We start from the raw sequence: 19,271 nt of genomic DNA on the forward strand, positions 1-19,271 counted from the left end.
GAAAAAGAAGAAAAAAGAAAAGTGGACTTGGATCACAGCACTGAAGTTATCTATCTCCATGGCCAGAAAATCCAGAGGGAAGAGACAGCCCTGCACCGTATGTTGTCAGAATACAAAACCTGTGACGTTACACTTTCATTTGGGGCTGAGGAAAATTAAATCCTAATTACTACATTTTAGCTATTGAGAAAATGCAGGTATAATTTGTGGAGATTAACAAGCAAACAGCAAAGTCAGGTGGCTAGAAGCTGCTCTAGAAGACTAAATTTAAAATCAAGAGTCTCTACAACAGGCTTCTTTGAGAGTTTCCATAGGTTCCGCCATATATTGCGGAGATAGAAGGCATTATAAGGACTCTGTATGCAGGAAAAGATCAAATAAAGACAAAGGGTATAAACTTTATTAGTACTGCAGGGATTTCAGGCAAAAATACTATGTTTGCAGACTGGGTGGGCTCAGTCCCACCGTAACTATAGTAGTCCCCAAATGAGTTTCTCAAAATTAATATGGTTTGGAGGGGATTTTCTTCAGATCTGAACTAAGGAAAGCTGGCAAGTATTGAGGCTGCTCAAGATMAACAAAGACATCTGCTAAGGATGCCAGGAAGAGAGAGAGAACACTATCTCGGATGGAAGGCTAGGACAGAAATCTCAGCTAAAGCAAAGCTTAAAAAAAGTTAAAATTGCTACGTAAGTTCTGAAAAACAGCAGGGCTTCAGACACAGAATTTCAACAGAATTAGGCCCTTGGCAAAGACTGAAAAAAAAAAAAAAAAAATCATGTGAGCACACATCATCCCGGAAGCTTGTGAACAAGGGTAAAGAAGAATGTCGTATAATGGAAGAAAACCTGGGTATAATACAGGCTAAGGCAATGACAAAGACCACCGCAAGACCATAATCTTTGCTTTCAAACTGTACATAAAGGACATACTAGGCTTTAGAGATAAGGGTGCTGCAGAAATCATGGATTGAGATGCTCATGACGTAAACTCCTCAAACCTCAACTACAAGAATATCAGTACATTAATATAGCTTTACCACCATCCTCTATCAAAAGGACAGAAGAAAACTAAATGAATGATGTTGAACAGTAAACCTACTGATGGTCACTGCAATAAAACAAACGAGCAAACAAACAAGTAGAGGACTTTGGTTATGTGCTTAGAAAAACAAATCAGGTGTCACGTTGGGCAAAATATAATTTATTGATATCTTGAATAAATTACCACTTAGAACAGCTGACTCTGGAGCTGAGACATATAAGAGACTATTTCCATTGCAATCTGACATGAAAGACAAGTTGTTTGCAAAAATGTTGTTGATGCTCTGAAAAATAACAAGCATTTCATAAACAGGCTCAATGTCCTTCAGGAATTGCACCCAAAAAAAAAAAAAAAATCCCAATAGTGAGAAAGTAAATTTTCTGAAAGGGGACCATAAGACTGATGAAGCTGGCTGAAAACCCATCACATTAGAAGCAATAAAGATTAAGTCCCAGAAGTGACAGGGATTAGGTCCTTATCCTAACATATAAAAGACAATAAAAACAATCACCTGAGAGTCAGAAAGGCAATGTGAATGAGAAAGGTGAATGAATCTATAAGGTGAATTAAGGCTCCTCTCAAAACAAAACAGTAAAGTCAAATTGACAGGGTGAAGAAGTTACCTGTGCTACATTACTATCCTTTTAGTAAAAGGAAATCCATTCCCAGTGAGGCCAGCAAAGAGAGGCATAAGGAAAACGTAGCATGTTCTTGATTCACTTTGAATAACCCCAGATAATCTTGTAAGCTTTGCTCGTGGCACGTATTTGGGAGAACAGCAAGAACAAGGTCACGCTGCTGCAGCGCCAAAGCAGCCAGGGAAAGAGACCGAGCACAGAGAGTTTGCAGGGACTCTGGAGAATAAGAGTTGAATTCAAAAGGATCCTGGCCAACTGATGATCCCAAACCAGCAAGATTACATTTGATCTAGTAAGCTATCAGGTTACTACAGCTGCTACATTTAGGAAGGGAAACATATATATGCATGCAAAACACCCAGCCACTGTTTAGAGTGTGAGCAGTGTTACAAGAACAACCCGAGGCAGATAGTTCACAAACGCAGTATGAAGCCSATGTGCAAAGTTGTAAAGAAAACACCTGATATAATGGAATAAGTTAAAAGGAGAGTCACACAAAGCCACATGGAAGGGGTCATGTGAAAGATACATACAACTGTGTGTAATCTTAGCCGGAGACATAAGGTCTTAGGCATTTCAAGACCGAGATCAACTGGAATAAATTTAGATTAGAAAAAAATGAGGAGAAAACGTGAGGCATGAGGAAAGTGAGGTTTATTCCAAAAAGGACTACAGGAAAGTGAGAAGGATTATAGCTGCTCAAAAAAAAATATATATATATATATAAAAAAAAAAAAAAGGGGCTATTCTTTATGTCCGCAACAGTCGAGGGGGGGAAAAAAAAAAAAAAGCTAGCAGTGCAGCATGCAAAAGGGAAGATTTGATTCGGTTATCCAGAAAAAGTTTTCATTTCAAAGGAGAGGAAAACATTAGAGAATGCTTCCTAGGCAGATTGCTGAGTCTCCTCTATTGGACATTTCTATGAATAATGYAAATATTCACAGTAAATAGTAGTCAGCCAGGTCCTTTTCATCCACGCTTTTTTATAATTTTATAAGTTATCTTGGGAGAGACCTTAATACCACATTTCCACTCATGCAAGTTGGAACTGCATCAATAAGCTGGAACCCCAAAAGTCAACTTAGCTAACAAAAAAGGTATTTTAGGATTCAGTAGTCTATGGACTGAAATCACATCAAGATTCAGAATATGCAGAGAGATACTTGAAAGCTAGTGTTAGGGAAAACCAAGGAGAAAAAGGAACAAACAAATCAAGGAATAGATTAACAAGGAGAAATACAAGCCCAGATTGAAGTGTACTTAGACCTTGGTATGGGAAGCCCAGGGCAGGGGTAGCACTGATCTTTGTGGTGCAGATCAAGTGGCCAAGAAGTCCAGGTGAAGACACCACATTTTCCTATGTTTGAGGGGGAAACAAAACAAAAATCCCATATGGACTCCATGGATAAGGCAAACACATTTTAAACCCACTAAAAGATTATGAGAATTTGCAGCTATGGAAAGATTTAGATGAATCAAGAGCCTGTGCTAAGCARGGAAGAGTCTCCCCAAATATCATAATGAAATTCCTAATTTAAAAAAAAAAAAGTGCCTTGGGAACAAAGCAGGAGCAGTAATGTTCAAAACTAAAATCATGGTATTCGATTTTTTACAGCTGCCTGATATATTCCACACAGAAAGGTAGTATAGGAGGGAATTGGGGGATGCAGATGCCTTTGGCCATGATGCACAAGATGAAGGGGAAGGGTGAGGGGAAAGCTCTCTTTCTCAACACAAGCAGAACCAATAAATCACAGCCTGGCTGGCRTGGCAAACACCAGTCCCTCTGGCAGCTTTGTAATTACTCCCTAAATGTGGTCTCAACCCTCTTGATGTGGAGATAAATAACTTTATGTGCAAAGCAATTAGAGCCTCGGGCAATCCTGTCGGCAAAGCTTGGTCACTGCGTGTCACTATCCATTTGCCAGAGAGGTGTACAAGTGGTACTGAGTTTATTAAACTGGAGCACTGGCTTTCACACATCAGCCTGCCACAGGCCTCCTCTGGATGGCCCTCAAACAATTGTTCCCACTCTCCAAAGTAATAAAACAGCCCAGTTTGAGGGCTGAACTTGAAGTGAGTGGAGAGACCCTTGGAGCAGCATACTACATATTTGGCTCATATCTGCTCTCTCAAGAGAGAGTGGTTTTCTGTGTAGTGAATCTGATACCTACTGGGGAACCTCTAAAGGAATTATCAATCATCATGATTAGATTCCTCCTCTTCTCCAGAGAGATCATGCTCAGCTGAAATAAGAGCTAGCGCTGGAACTGTAACAAATCACTGTGAATCAGTGTTGTGCACATTGCATCCTTCTTTCCTTGCACACATGCATTTCCCTGCCATCTTCCTCAAATATCAGTCACATTTTATCTCAGCTTCTGGTTATCCTGAGCAGTACCTGCCTCCACATTCGCCTCACACTTGCATGGATGGCTCTGGAAAGCACACTCAGGGATGTCCTGGATGGCTGGAACATGGAGCACTGCATTATTATACTTAACTCATGTCTTTCTTGAAGGAGCTACAGGCCTGCTCAGCTCAGAAGTACTGTGTGACACCACACACGTGGGGAAAAAAAAAAAACAATAAAAAATCTAGAATAGGCATCAGGGATGGAGCAAGCCAGAGAATTAAGACATGCTGTGACTAGCCCATACAACCCCAAAGAAGCTATCGTATGCCCTAGGCACACCAAGCCATCTTTCTACCAGTGGGACTCCCTATGTAAGGAACATGCCAGCACGGCTGGACCACTCTCCAGATCTCTCGGGCTCTGTGCAGCTTCTGAAAAAACGGAATGGAYTTTGATTTCCAGAAGACACAAACAAAATACAAATATTTTGATTAAAAAAGCACACATCACCACAACCTTCTGGTTTCACACTACAACCAAAACAAGTTAATATAAAGTAGCCATTTTTCTAAACATTCTTCACGGTACATAGAATAGTTTTGCACGTAGTTTATCGCAAATATAACATGAAACAGCATTAGAGTTTTTACAAGCAGCAATGTTCCTTCAAAGTTGATCATGATTAACAGCCAAAACTGCTACTAGGAGGCACTGCGACATTTTGAGGAGACCCAAATCCACTCCAATTGCTTGTCGTCRTGCCCATGCAATCTTCCCCAGTACCTTAGGTACAAACGCAGCTAAATTCAACTTTGGGTCACTTCACTCTGTCTACTAAAGTACTTCCCAAACTTGCAAACGGGTACAGTGCATTTCTTCCCTRCTTATCACAAAGTGCCACTGTCAGCAATTCAACAAACACAGGCTCCTTCTTTAGAGGGGACTGTTTCAGTGGTGGGTGGAAGCAAACCTTGTTTTGTAAACCACTTTGAGATCCTTCAGGACAAGCATGGCAGTGTAAATGTAAGAGTTAAGAATAATAATAGTCATCATAATAATGACGATAATGAATATTTCTCTTCCCACTGCAATGAACCCATCTGGAAGGCCTCAGTGTGAGGCTTTAGAAGTATCCAAAACTGTGATTAGAGAGAAATTCATTTCGGCAGGAAGGTGGAAGCTCAGAATGCCAAAGAAAGAAAAAAGGAAGAGAAAAATCCTTTCTAGTTTTGGCCAACAGACCCAATCGGAAATTCTTTTGAAATGTTATTCTCTRGAAGAGAGCTCAGTTAGCAATATTCTGCAAATGCTCAGCCCACTTCATCCATCTGCCAAGCTGAGAATGAATATTCATAGCAAGTTATTTTAATCATTGTGTTTTTCTTGATGTGACATAATTCTATATAATTTTTCCCCCCGGAAAAAAAAATAGAAAAAGAAAAACTCTTTTTATGCTGTCAAGTCAGAAAGTTTTTTCTCCATCTGCAAGAAGAAAAGGGACCTTCGGCGGCTCACACATGGGTTGTAGCGACGTCTCTCAAATCCCAGCATTAACAGCCTGGCTCATGTCATCAGTGGAAAAAGAGCAGGTGCTCAGTTCTACCTGTTCTGCTGAGCACAGGGCATTAATATCTCATTCAAGGGATGATCGGGGCTAGAAGGCCAGAACCAAGTCAGTTCACAGCACCATTATGCAGGGAGCCCAAAGCTGGGAAGCGAGGGAGGCTGCACTGGCAGGGTGCAGATGARGAGCTCGGGGCTGGCCCAGGAAGGGGTCCACAGCTCCAAGGGCACAGACAGACCCCCTTCCWCCAATGGGTGCAGCAGATGCTGATGGCTTGCAGCATCCTTCCATAATCACAGATGACATACAAATGCTTTTATAGTTTTTCGGAAGTTCTTAAAATAGGTCTTGTTCTACACTTAGCAAAAAGTGCACACTTTGGGCAAAACTGTCCATGCAGAGACAGATTATAAATACTTTAAACTCGGTGGAAGTACCTCGGGGACAAGCACGTTATTTCCCTGGCTCTAACAGGGGCTCTCAGTCCCAGYACAATATGACATTTTACCAGTACTTGAATATACAGAGGGAAATGTCTAAAATATTCAATACTTTATCTACACAGGCCTTTCACAGGTGTAATACATGAACCATAGAGCCAGCCAAGCCGGCTCACAGAGTACTGCCAAGCAGAAAGAAGGGAGGAAGATCCAATGGTTTCCTCCAAAGCCAGGTATGCATTTTACAGATCATTCCTGCCTCTTGGGCAGGATCCTTCCTTGCTCTCTGGGATGCTGCATATTGGTAGTCAGCCTGTTCCATGCCCTTTGGTACGTTACACCCTTGTTCCCTAAGATTTTGTGCTAGGCGACCAGTTTGTTACTCCCTGCCCCAGAGCATTGCAGAGAACCCATGGGAAGCTCCCTGAGATGCTGAGCCCAGCAGGTTCCTGAGTAGCATCACCATAGCGAGCAGCTTATTAGAGGTCTTTGAGGAGTACAGAGTGGGTGCCCTACAAATGTGGACCACAAGCTGCTAAATAAGYTGAGATCCCTCCTTCCTTTTTCTGCTTTTCCTTTCTATTCCCAATATAGATCTGCATCTAGCTAAGAATACTGCAGTCTAGTTAGTGCAGCAATCTAGGACCTTTAGTTCAGATAAGAAGGAAAAAAAGACAAAAAGAAAAAAAAGAACAACAAAAGAAGGAAAAATTGAGCAAGRGTAAAAAGAGAAGGTAATTTGAATTTAGCTTTAGTAAGTGGATGAGTTCTGAAAGACAGCAATATACCCCAGAGACAGGCCTGTGCAGGCATCCAGAAATCCATGATTATATCCTGTTGCCTGAGAGCCACTTTCTGAACTTCCCTGACATGCTGGCTCCTTCCTTTGGCCATGCTCTTCCTTGCACTTTGCAGAAAGGCAACATGCTCTCCTCATCCCATAGTGGCGGCTACTACAAAAGGCAGGAGCCCTGCAATGACAGCAGAGGTGAAGGTAGGCACAAAGGGGGCAAAGTCCAATTGCCATTATTTGCGTTTGTCCATTTTTATCCAGAGATCTGGAAACAGGAGTTATCTTGCCCAGTAGAAGGCATAGGAGAAATAGAACAGAAACACTTTCACAAGAATACACATCTACGGCCACAGGGACACAGCTACCCTGACGTCTGATGGAGATCATGAGAGCTCTGCTGATTTGCACCAGCTTTGAATCTGACCTACCAGGAACACTAAACATCTTGTCTGCMCTGGAAGAGAAAGCAGGGTCAGAGGACAGGTTACAGTTGAGCTCTTACAAGACATCCCTATAGATTGCAGCACAGAAAATCCAGATTTTGCCCAGCAACAGAAAGAGAGGCAGTGACACCAACTGAAATGCAGGAAGTTCTGTCTTCAGAACAGAAAAGAGTTCAACAGAAATGTCAGGCTTCCTACACAGTGTCTCTCTAAACATATAGTATTAAAAAATAAAGAAATTCTCTTAGGTAGGCTAGAATTCTCTACTAAGTACTAAGCAAGATTCTGTAACATCTCTATAAATGTTAGTAATTTCCACTAGGAAATTCTTCACTAATGGAAGTTCATTAATAGCTTAAGGCCCAGCAATGAATCCTTGGCTCCCAGTCCAAACCCTGGTGGACAACTGTCTGTATGTACAGCTGATCAGTAACTCATGMCAGATAAGACAGCCAACACATTTATCTTCTGTTCATGACCAGAGAGCCATTACTTTGAGTTCAGTTTTGTGTATTTTTGTTTCTCAGTTATATCTGTAGAACTGCTTGCTTGCTTTTCCGCCAGTGGCTTCAGCACATGCTCCATATTCTAAACACAACARATAAGAAATATGCATACTACCTCAGCACTCAGTCATTTCCCCACAGTGCATGAACTAGCCAAGGGGAGTGCACAGAACATATCTAAACATCCCCAAGACGTTCAAATGAGACCAGGGGGCAAGTTGTGTGTTGTATGTGTGTGAGGGAAGGTCCTCTCAAACACAAACTAGGGGATATCTCCCTCATTGGGGGAACTCATCAAAACATAAAGGTGCTTTGCTTCCACTTTCCTAATTATTTGCTTTTTAAGTCTAAATGCTGTCTACGTGAGATTCATGACAAATACCTCCTAGCCAGTTCCCCATTCTAATTCTAAAGAACTTAACATCTGATATTCACAGCACAAGCTGACAATGCAGAACTTCTGGAAGTGGTAAATGTATTTGAAAATAAATATTTTTATTCACTTTCTCAGTTCCAAACACCTTGCAAAGAGCTTGTCAAAAGTTTTTGAATAGAACGGTCTGGGTTCAAAACAGAAACACTGATATGTGGGAGTAGGAATAAAGGATGGGAAATTTTAATCAGTTTCACTTTTTTTTTTTTTTTTTTCCCCAAAAAAACCTTACCAGGAATCACTGAAATGTTTAGTTTTAATCAGATAAGAATATGTTCCAGTTTGTGTTCCATTATAAAAGCTGAAATATTTTGAGTCATTTAGCAGTTGAGATGATACAGAAGTGAAATGTTTCGAATTCTCTGAAATTAAACATCTCTGTGATGTCAAAAGAAAACCTTTCCATATGTCTAAATACTTCGCTCATAAAAAAAAGATTTCTTTTTTTTTTTTTTCCCCATCTGCTTTTGGGACAAACTCATGTTTGTAAGTCTCAACATTTCCACTGGGATGAGACTCTGTTTTGACAAACTCCAGAAAATAGGCCTATAAACGGAGTTCAGACATTCCCTCCTGTCACGGCAATTACTGACAAGAGAACTTCAAAGAAGCCATCTCACAGAAACATGTGTATAATCTATTCCACCAAAGCACATTCTTTCCTAAGCTGACACTATATCGCTTTATACTGCATGTCTGAGCATCCAGTGGACCAAAGGACTCGCGCATTACTATGCAATATTCATCAGTGCGTACCCATCAATCTTGGAATTACTTACAAAAACCAAACAACTCTACAAGCGCATCGTGGAAGCTTTGCTGTGCCCATTTTAACTCAAAGAATTTGAACACACAGATCCTATGAAAAACACTTCCAAATCGGCCTGTGCTTTTGGTGACCTCAGTTTTGAGTTCCTTGGCCAAGGACACCCAAGAGCCAGAAAACAAAAAGGTGCCTCTCCCAGTAGGCTGTAGTTGACTATGTGTCCATTCCTCAAACTCCAGCCCCCATCACCTTTGCAGTCACTAGGACACAGAGTGTGTTCATGCTGTGTTCATGCGAGAGAGGATGTGGAGGAGCAAAATGACCAAAAAGAGTTTCACGGGCAACAAAGAAATAACGTGGAAAACCGTGGATAAACACAGGGCAGTTAGCAATTATTTTTCCCCTTGGAGAGCTTGTATTGAGCCCACATGTAGGGCTATCCCCATCTCTATCTACTATGATGCTTCGCTCGAGTGATTAAATTTTGATTTCTTTGACCAAGCTTTTTCCAAAAGACAAAGGAATAAAATGACTCTTGCCAGGATGTCCCGAGAACAAGTCACCCAGGGTCAGCATGGTACTGCTGGCAAATCCAGCCCAGGACTGAACTGCCCTGGTTTGGTACCAACAAAAGTCCAAGCAAATCCCAAAGCTTGGCAAGGCCTACAAAGCACTGCCAAGGAGCTGAGGATTTGATTGCCAGCACGTTCCCTGCTACCACAGCAAGGAGAGACTGCAGATGTCCATGCTGTGCAGGCATCACTGCAAGCAATAGCAGTGAAGATGTGCCCACACAACTGGTGCAGACCCAGCTGCCCTCCATCAACAGGGAGAGATAAGTCAAGAGCAATAGACTGATTCAGAGAGGTGCAACTCGTCTTACTATTTTGCTTCCCCATTAAACAGGGGAGAAGATTCTGCAGGCAAAACCATCAGGATGGGAGCCACACTCCAAACAGCAAGGATAAGCGTGCAGGCAGCCCCTAAAGCTTGTGTGATGACGTGTGACAGCCACGCACCGGACAAGGCGGTGCATCCTCCCCGCTCTCCCCTCGGCAGCTGGCACGTTCCCGCAGCGGGGACTTGGCCACCACAGGGCACACCGCAAGCCACAGGTTGAACGTGCAACTATGCGAGATCCCGTCTCAGGAGGGTTAATTAAAACACACACACAGACAGAAAAATCAACGGCTTTCCCTTCTCAATCCCTTTTCGTCTTTGGCAAGTAAYGAGATGGGAGCACGAGCCGAGCGCTGCAACACCCCGAACGTGGGCAATTAGCTCCCGCCTGCCCGCCACGTCCTCCCCGCAACCGGGGCTAAACGCTTGGAAACCTCGCTCCCCCCGTGGGCTCGTGAAGGCTCTGGCAAACCTAAGGGCTCTCCGTGTGGTGCAGGCTTCCTGATGCCCCTTACGCACTTGTCTGCAGCTTGCAGCAAGGCAAATTTGTGGAGGAGGGCACGCGTGCCCACCCGCCTTTCTCAGGAGCACCTATGCTCGCATGGGCCGATGGCCCCAAAGGCACAAAAGCCGAGGTGCACTTAACCCCGGTCAGCAGCGTCCTCAGGAAAAGGAGCACTGCAGCTCTGGCTGGAATAACAAAACCCATCCAAATCAAAGGGGATTTTTCCCCAGGAAACAAAGCGCTAACCACTTGCAGATGCTCATTAGCAAGCAAGGCTGTATCAGGCAAGAGCTGCAAAGGTATTTTCCTGAGGCCTGGGCTTAAGCAAAGGCTCCTGATTCAGGCTGCCTCCCAGAATTAAGTGGTTAGGAAAACACAGGCTCTCATTAAATTCATAGTGATGCAAAGACGGAGGCTAAAAATACAACTTATGCAAACAAACATGGGGAGCAAAGCACTCAGGTAGGCTCAGATGTACATTCTGCACCACAGCCATCTGTGGCCTACTAGCCTCCTTGGACACTCTTCAAACTCTTGAGTTTTGGCCAGTCAACTCAGGGAGGGGGGTGGAAAAAAAATGCTGACATTACACTTACACATTCCCATCATACTCTTATCAAGCCAGTGTGCTTTTCATAGTCCACTGYCTAGAAGCGCAGATCAAAGTTGGAGAAAATGAACCCCAAACCACCAAAACAGAGTAAAATTTTATTACAAAGAATAGGCACTGAACACCCTTTGAATTATATATAGAGAGGGCTCATAATTAATGAATGACCGTGCTTCAGCTTAGAGGGGAAAGAATTACAAAGAAAAAAGCTCTTTTTGCTGTATGCCATAAAGAACCCACTAAGCAGACACAACCTTGCAACGGAAATCCTCCAAAACCGCTTGACAGCACCATGCTGCTCAGCCAACTGCATGGAAGCAAAAGCTAGCGCCCAACTTTGCCAGCTCAATGGGCTAATTAGAGTAAAACTTCCGCACAGGAACCCACCGCTTCAAGTTTTGCAAACARACGGGCATGCATGCACCAAGCTTCAGCAACAACAGCTGCACAACAGAACCGGGCTCATCTCCCTTGCCAATAGATCTACAGAAAACAGCAGTCAGTCCCGATGCCAGTTCAACCAACCGAGAGAATGCAAACACCACCACAAAGCACTAGGGGATCTGAAATTGAATCCAGATGAAAACATGACCTATTTCTATACCTTCCCATCTATTAGTTTTATGTTGCTGCTCATCACCGAAATACCSTTTCATGTAAGATCAATAGCAATAACAAACTTCGGAGTTGGTTTACTGGGCTATGCCCACACCAGTAAATTAAACAGTGCCTGGAAACATTCCCCAGCACTGGAGCCACACACATGACTGAACCACTAAAAACATTCCTGTTTTGGTCTGTGCCAACCAGCACCATCCCAAACAGCTCCMCATTAAGTGTGTGGGTTAGCACAGGCCTGGGACCACTCCCAACAGGCTATTTAGATGCAACCAGTCTGTTTTGGAGAACAAGAGCTTTTCATAGCCTGGATGTGRTCCTTCCCACAATAGCTGGGGATGTCAGGTTGACTTGTGGGCACGCTTTGTGATTATGGATCTAGCTATGTAATTGCTGGCATTTGTCCTTTCCTCAGTTCCAAATTCTCTCCAGAGTAGGTTAACTTTGCTGCACTGGACATTAGATATTTGCTTCACCAAAGGCTTCATTGACAACTATACGCAGTTCAGGCTCTTGCCACAGTGATAATAAGCAGGGCAGATATAAAAGCATAAAACACAAGAATTTACTAGATGCCCTATTGGGGARCTTTTTATCCAACAGCAAGAATTACAAGTTGGAACTGTCTTTACTGCTGTCCTCACTCAAGCATCCAACTTTGGTATTTCTCATTTCATTTGCTGTTCTTCTTTGAACATAGACCCAGAACGGCGTTCAGTGGCCTGGTGTTGTCATTCCTCAGATGCTGAGAATCTAACAGAGTTCTCCTGAGCTGAGCAGCAGCTCAGCAGATTTTCCAGATCATCCTTAGGTAAGTAACTGATAAAAGGTGGCTTGCAAATAAAAGCTAGTAGCACGAGGGGAAAATGARCGACTCTTCTCCTTAAGCCACCCTCTTGGTTCATGTTCCAAAGGCGGATACAATGGAGCTGAAAGAGCAACAGGAACCAGAAACTATTTCAGTTTTGCAGACAACACTCTTACATTTCTCTTTATACTTGAGAGAGGAGGGATTTAGTTCCAGGAGTGTGATACTTTCCAGAGTCTCAAGACATAGTATCTAAGTCATTTGCAAGGAGCTCGACAACCTGAGGTGACTAAAATGGCTGCGAATGCTATCTAGGCAACTAAATCCAGTCCCAGGTCTATCCCAGCAACGGACTGTAGCCAAACACAGCTCTCTAGTTATCCCTGAAGCTGACTGACTCTAGGTAACAGATTAACATTCATCACACCTAGTTGTACAGTACATGCCTTCTCCCCCTTCTGTAAGAAAAGCTTCTTCTCTGAGTAAAGCTCTAATTTCCACTTCTTTTTCATTTCCAATCAAGTCCAAAGCTGAACTTTTGGAAGTTCCTACAGACCAACAGCTCTGCACATTAAGATTAGAATTAAATGAAATATTCTATTACAGTGATGATGGATTGTTTCATTTCCACAATATTGACATGGTGTATTTGGATAATGTCAAAGCATTACATCATGAAATACAAAATATAATTTATAATATTTAGTAAAAAAGTCAAAAGAAAATCTATCAAAGCATTTTAATCAAAACATTTTTATGCTGCTCTGAAGAAATGAATCAGCACTATTGAAACATATCAAAAAAGTTCAACACACTTTTTGGATGCTTTTTTCCCCTGAAAATTTTCATCAAAATCTACCATGAATTTACCATGTTTTTCATGAAAGCCTTCAACCTCAAAAAAAGAAAAAAAAACAGACTGCTGAATTTTTTTCTTATCCTAACAAGCTCCAGCAACAACAAATTAGACACACAGTCTTCATCTATACTCTGAAAGGAAAAATGGTAAAAGGCACTAGCCCACTACTGTCTATACTGTTAAACTGCTCCTGTGGCCACAGGCGTGGGTTTGGCTTGCACTAACTAGCATGATAGGCTCAGTTTGGAGGCTGGTTCCAATGCAGAGCTATTATTTATAGACAGTTTGCACGAGGCCACATTGCTCTGATGGGTAAGAGAATTTAACCACGTAGACACGAGCGATGCYGTGCCGGGTGGCTGCAGCACCTGCAGATGTTCCCAGGACTGTCTTATTCAGTAGCACAGAYGATGTACAGGCCCCTTTGCAGAACTGCAGCTAACCTTCATGACCTGCAAAACACGCAGAACGCTAATATGCAGCAAAATACAAAATTCACRAGAATAAACGCACATTTAAAACTTGGAGAGGTAAAAAACAATCCCATCAAAAGGGATAATGCCATATTCTTGTGCTCAGAATAGGATCAAGAATGTTAAAAGATTTGAGAAAAATAAAGGGGAAGAGATAAAAACCACCCAACACTTGAAAGAATAGTGATTTAACGCCAGAAGGAAAAGCGAACCTCCCTTCTGACCTCCTCTATAACGCAGCTCAGAGGACTACCCTGAATTAATTCATGCTTGGCTAGAACATATGTTCCAAAGAAACAGCTAGTATTGATTTTAAAATTGCCAGTGATAGAGAATCCACCACATTCTCATGGTAAATTGTTCCAATGTTTAATTACTTTCACTGTTGAAAAAACTCGCRCCTCATTTCTAGTGTGAAATTGCCTGGCTTCAGGTTCCAGCTACTACATCTTTTTATATGTTGTTGCGAGCTTGAAGTGGCCTCTTATTAAAGTTTTGTTCTTTAAGTAGGTATTTATAAAGTGCAGCCCCTCAGGTTTCCTGCAGATAAACTAAATAGGCTGCTCTCTCCGAGGCTCGGACTGTGAAGCGTGGCCCCGCACATTCCCATTACTTGCATGTCTCCTTCCTGAGACACCTCTTCACTTGCTGCTGTATCTTCCCTTCTTTAACTGTGGATACCAAAATAGGAGAGAGGATTCCACTAGCTGAGCACCTGTCGAGCACAGACATAATTTACTGTGCCTATAGCTCCTGCTTCAGATGTCACTGTTTACGCTTCCAAGACGGCACCATGTCTTTTGGCACAGTATCTCACTAGGATTCACTTGCTGTTGACTATCTAGCTAAGCTTTTCCAGAGCTGTTGCTTCCCAAAATAGGATCCTTTAAGTTAAAAGCATGGCTAGCTACAACTACGCTCTTGCATAGGATTCTTTCTGGACCATAGTAAAATAAGTACCTGTTTCCGAGCTAAGTTTAACAAGCAATCTGCAACTGCTCTGCATCTGTGACCTTGTCCCTTCGCACTGTCTGCAAATTTTTACTATTTGTGTCACCAATAAACTTGCTTTCTGAGGGGTTTACAACTTAACCCCCAATTTTCATAAAAAATAAATTCAGTAGGGTCAGAAATGTGTGCAGAATTCTGATAAAACATGCTTGTGACCATATTTTGAGACTGACGTTTAACCAGTTTTTAAGTCATCTGATACACAGGTAATTTTTATACTCTTCTAATTTCTTTTATCAAGATGCTATGAGATATGACAACAAATGCTTTAGAAAGTCTATCACAGCTATGCTAATACCTTTACCAACAAATCTCCTAATCTCATCAGAAAGATATCAGATTAGTTTGACAAGATGTATTTCCCATAAATCCATTTTGATTGGCATTAATTGTATTTCCCTTCATTAATTTTTTATTAATCAAATCCCGTATCAGCTTTTCTATTATTTTACCTGGGAGCAGTGTCAGAATGACAGGCCTGTAATTACTTGGGTCCTCCCATTCACGCTTTCTAAGTGTGAAAAACATGTTTAAACACAAGCCTCTTTTCCAGGTTTATGGCACTTGCAAAGGAACATTAAACCTCGGTGGACGGAACCTGGTGGCAGATGCTCTCTAATCACCTGCTCCACTGCAATGAGGACTTCACAATACCTTGGGCCACTTCTTGGGAGTCACGGCAGACCAAGTGCCCACGTCTGTGGGATCCACTCCAAGCTGCTTGCCTCCTGCCCTTGGACCCCACTAGCTCTGCTCTGCTCCTTTAGAGGAGGCCACCAGACCCATGCTAGGTTTGCAAGATGTGGATACGCTACAAACACACAGTGACATAAAGTTACATATGGCTTTCTGTTTGGCTGTCCTTTGCTTCCAAATCAATCCTTAAATTTTGTCTTTTGGGCCAGCTCTAAACATTGACCTGCCCCCTTCACAGAACCAGTCATGTGTTGCCTCAAACGACTGTTTCACAAGTTGTTCTTTATCTTCCTGAGCTATTCCCAGCATTTCACTGTTCAGTCAACTGTCACTATATCTGGAATTGACACTGCTGCCAACCTCACTTAGAGTCATCAGCCTTAAGGCATGACTTAAAACTTCAAGGCTATTATTAAGCCCTCTCCTGGGCAGACCGAACCTGCCTCCACAGAGCCTTGAGACGGGCTGTATTTACTCATTTTTGTCACACAGGTCAGATTTGTCATAGCAACAACAAGAATAAACAGAGTTGAACTGAGCTGTATGCAAGCGTCGCCATCGTGCCGAGCGCTCTCCAAACTCCGTGTGTCCTCAGCCCGTGGGCTGGCACTTCAGCCAGGGCAACAGATGTCACGGCCACTCCACCAAGAAACTTTCAGCTGGGCTGCCTCCCCCTTACTGCAACAGATGTTTCCAGCTGCAGTCACTAATATACTTGCTTATACAAAAGCCTTCTGGGGCATGCATGCAACGTCCAGGGCTTTCATGCTCGGCTAAGCCCAAAACTACCCGCGCGCACAACAGATTTGTGTGTACCTTTATCCCCATGGACCTGCATGCCTCCTCTTCCCCGCCTGCCTATGTGCGTAATGCAGCAGAAAGAGGGACTGCAGCACTGACCTAACTGAACCAATTTTAGTGCTGAACATTGTGCTGCAGGCCGCTTGTTGGAGAAGGTGAACGTGGGCTCAGAGGTAGATCTGGCTGCTCACATCTATCACGGTTGCTCCTATTCTAAAGGATGTGAGCAGAGCATCACAAGCAGCTCTTAAAAAAATCCCTGGTACTTAGGCAATGCACGTGTATTAATGGAGAGAGAAGAACCTTCTGTTTTTCTCTGTCCTAATTGTCTGTGTATTTATGGGCCATGGCGACAGCAGTGAAAGTCTTCCTGGCACCGCGTGAATGCTTTTGCTTTCCTGCTCTGAATGGCTGATTTGTTCGTGCTCGGCTGTCCCCTTCCTCTGCAAAGACATTTCTGTCTCTGCAACCAGACAACTGGCTCACTTGTTGTGCAAACTCCCCCTGCCACCTGGGACACCGTTCTGCAGACGCTCACGTGMAACAAGCCCTGTTAGCTTCACATAACCTTACGCAAACTCTCCCTGAGAGARGGGAGAGGATCCAGTTCCACCTCCTGGGAACCACCTTTGCTTCTGGGGCTGAAAGCAAGTCCCAAGGCAAAGGGAGTCCCATTAAGTAACAAGGCACTACTCCAAGTCCTCCTCTCTTACCACTGGTACCACAGATTTCTTCATTTTGCAGCGTGCATGGAGAGGGTCAGGCCACGATGGCTGCACAACTGGTCCAGTGCTAATGTGCTCATCAGTCTACAACGTAACTAGACTCAGCTCTGTGTGAGCCCAAAGCAGAAGGTGGCCTTGGCACTGCACATAAGGCCACATGAATGATGGACAAGGTCCTGAGAAGCCACTGGCAAAAAAAAAAAATAAAAATAAATAAAAAAACATGGCCTCAAATAGCATCAGGATTTGGCTCTCCCTCTTAGTCCTCCACGTGTCAGATACATAAGTACATTTGTTTGCAGCAAGGCCAGAGGAGCCTTGTTGTGCTACTCCATAGGAAGCAGTGACATTTGGATAAATAACCAAAGACTTGCACCAACTGATCCCTTAAATCCTGCCTGATATACAAAAACAAGAGCTAAATACTGCCGCACTTACAAAAGCTCCAAGGTGAGAAACACTCTCCTGGACAGAATTCAATTACAGTCTTAATATTGTTTTTAATTACCTCAGCCTGGCTGCTGCATAGCACGACAGGCTCCCATGTTCAGCCACGAGCGCGCTCCTGAAGGCGCTCAGCATCGAGGCAACTTGCTCCCTTCGTTAGCGAATCTGCATCTGTATCAAGCATTTGCACTGCCTCTCATGACACATCCCTGGTCCTTAGAGGAACATATAGGCTTGCCATGCAAAATATTCCAGAACCATCAGCAAGACGTTTTCAGGAAGCCTGCCTTAAATTAAACAACACATGACCAGTAAAGCATTATTTTAATAACTTTCTGGTAAGAGATATGAATAGAAGAGCAATACTGGAATGGATTAAACACAGATCACAAGAAAAAAAGGGAGTAATAATAAATGTAGAGATGGCTAAAAACTGTATTCAGGGAAAAAAATAGATATATGCTTTTTTTCCCTCACTATTATTTGTATCTCTCTTTGTCAAGACAAGATCTATTTCTTCTGGCACACACAATCCTCAAACGTCTCAGTCTGTAAAATGGAAATTGCTCGGTTCTGTCAGCCCCTCGCTAATAGCGCATACTGTTGAAAAGCCGTTATTATATTTTTGAATAAAAAATCCAACTGGTTTTAGCTTTAGAGCCCTTCTAAGGTAAGTACTTTACTCAATGCCACAAATAAGTATATTTAAGAACCAAAAAAACTGCCTCCTAGTCTATTTTCTTTTTTTCGTACAAGAGAGAAGCCTTGGCTCCGGGCTCCTCACACGTGAACACCTATGGGCACGCGCTCCGGATTTGTTTGCTAAAGGCAGCTTAGGAAAGATAACTTCATTCCCTTGCACTGAGGGTGTGAGGCAGGCACAGCACAACACCCGAGCTATAAACATCCTCCGCTGCCCTCGAATGATGCACAACCATCTCCTTCGCAGCCACTCCATCTCCGCAGCCACACGCCTTATATACCTGCTCCGTGTTATTATGGCTCTTGGCAGCTCCTACAGCCAAGTCCAACACGAGAAATATGCACAGAATAGAAGCAGCCTATTTTCAGTCTTCATCAAAGGCCAGCAAGCTTCTTGYCTTCCTTTTTCTCCCATTTACCGTGCTGTCCTATTTCCTGGCACTGCCGTTTCTGGAGGGCAAGCTGTCTGCCCTACGAGGACCTTAAAGCATTGTCTACGGTGCACAGAAGGTTTCTAGGAATGAGGCATCCCTATTACAAAGAAAAAGGAATGGTTTGTTATGACTGCTCTAACTTTTAATAGCCTTGCTTTTGAAGCTGCATGTGTTCTATTAGAGACCTACTACGCTCAACTGACAGACATTAGGGAGGTTCCTTGTATGAAATCCCTCAGTTAAAAGAAGGCCGGAGGCATAACAATACTGCCTTTTATAACATAATCATGAGGAAATTGTTCAGCTTTTCTAAGGTAATGTGTTCTCTAAGATCCCACAGTCCCTAAAAGTAGCTCTTGCTTTGTCTCTGTTTTTCTGGAATAAAATATATATATATACACATACTGACAAGAAAAACAATCAAACCTTTTACTATTCCTCCTTTTTCCATCCTTCTCAAATATTATGTACCAAGCTTAAACAGCAGAGCATATGTATTTCACAAGCTGTTTCCCTCCAACAGCTTTCCATATTCTTAATGCTCACTGCCTAAGTAACCCTGCTTCCCTAACATCCCATAGTTGGGAATAGTAAGCAAAGAGAGTAGTCCTGATGAGCTTTAGCAAATGTTGTTCTTTAAAATAAAAGTGTTTGTCTTGACCCTCTGCTATTTCTCAAAGAAGCCTAAATTTACTTTCC

The sequence above is a fragment of the Nothoprocta perdicaria genome, unplaced genomic scaffold, assembly GCF_003342845.1.
Source record: "Nothoprocta perdicaria isolate Ctin4 unplaced genomic scaffold, notPer1 scaffold_292, whole genome shotgun sequence".
Classification (NCBI taxonomy): domain Eukaryota; kingdom Metazoa; phylum Chordata; class Aves; order Tinamiformes; family Tinamidae; genus Nothoprocta; species Nothoprocta perdicaria.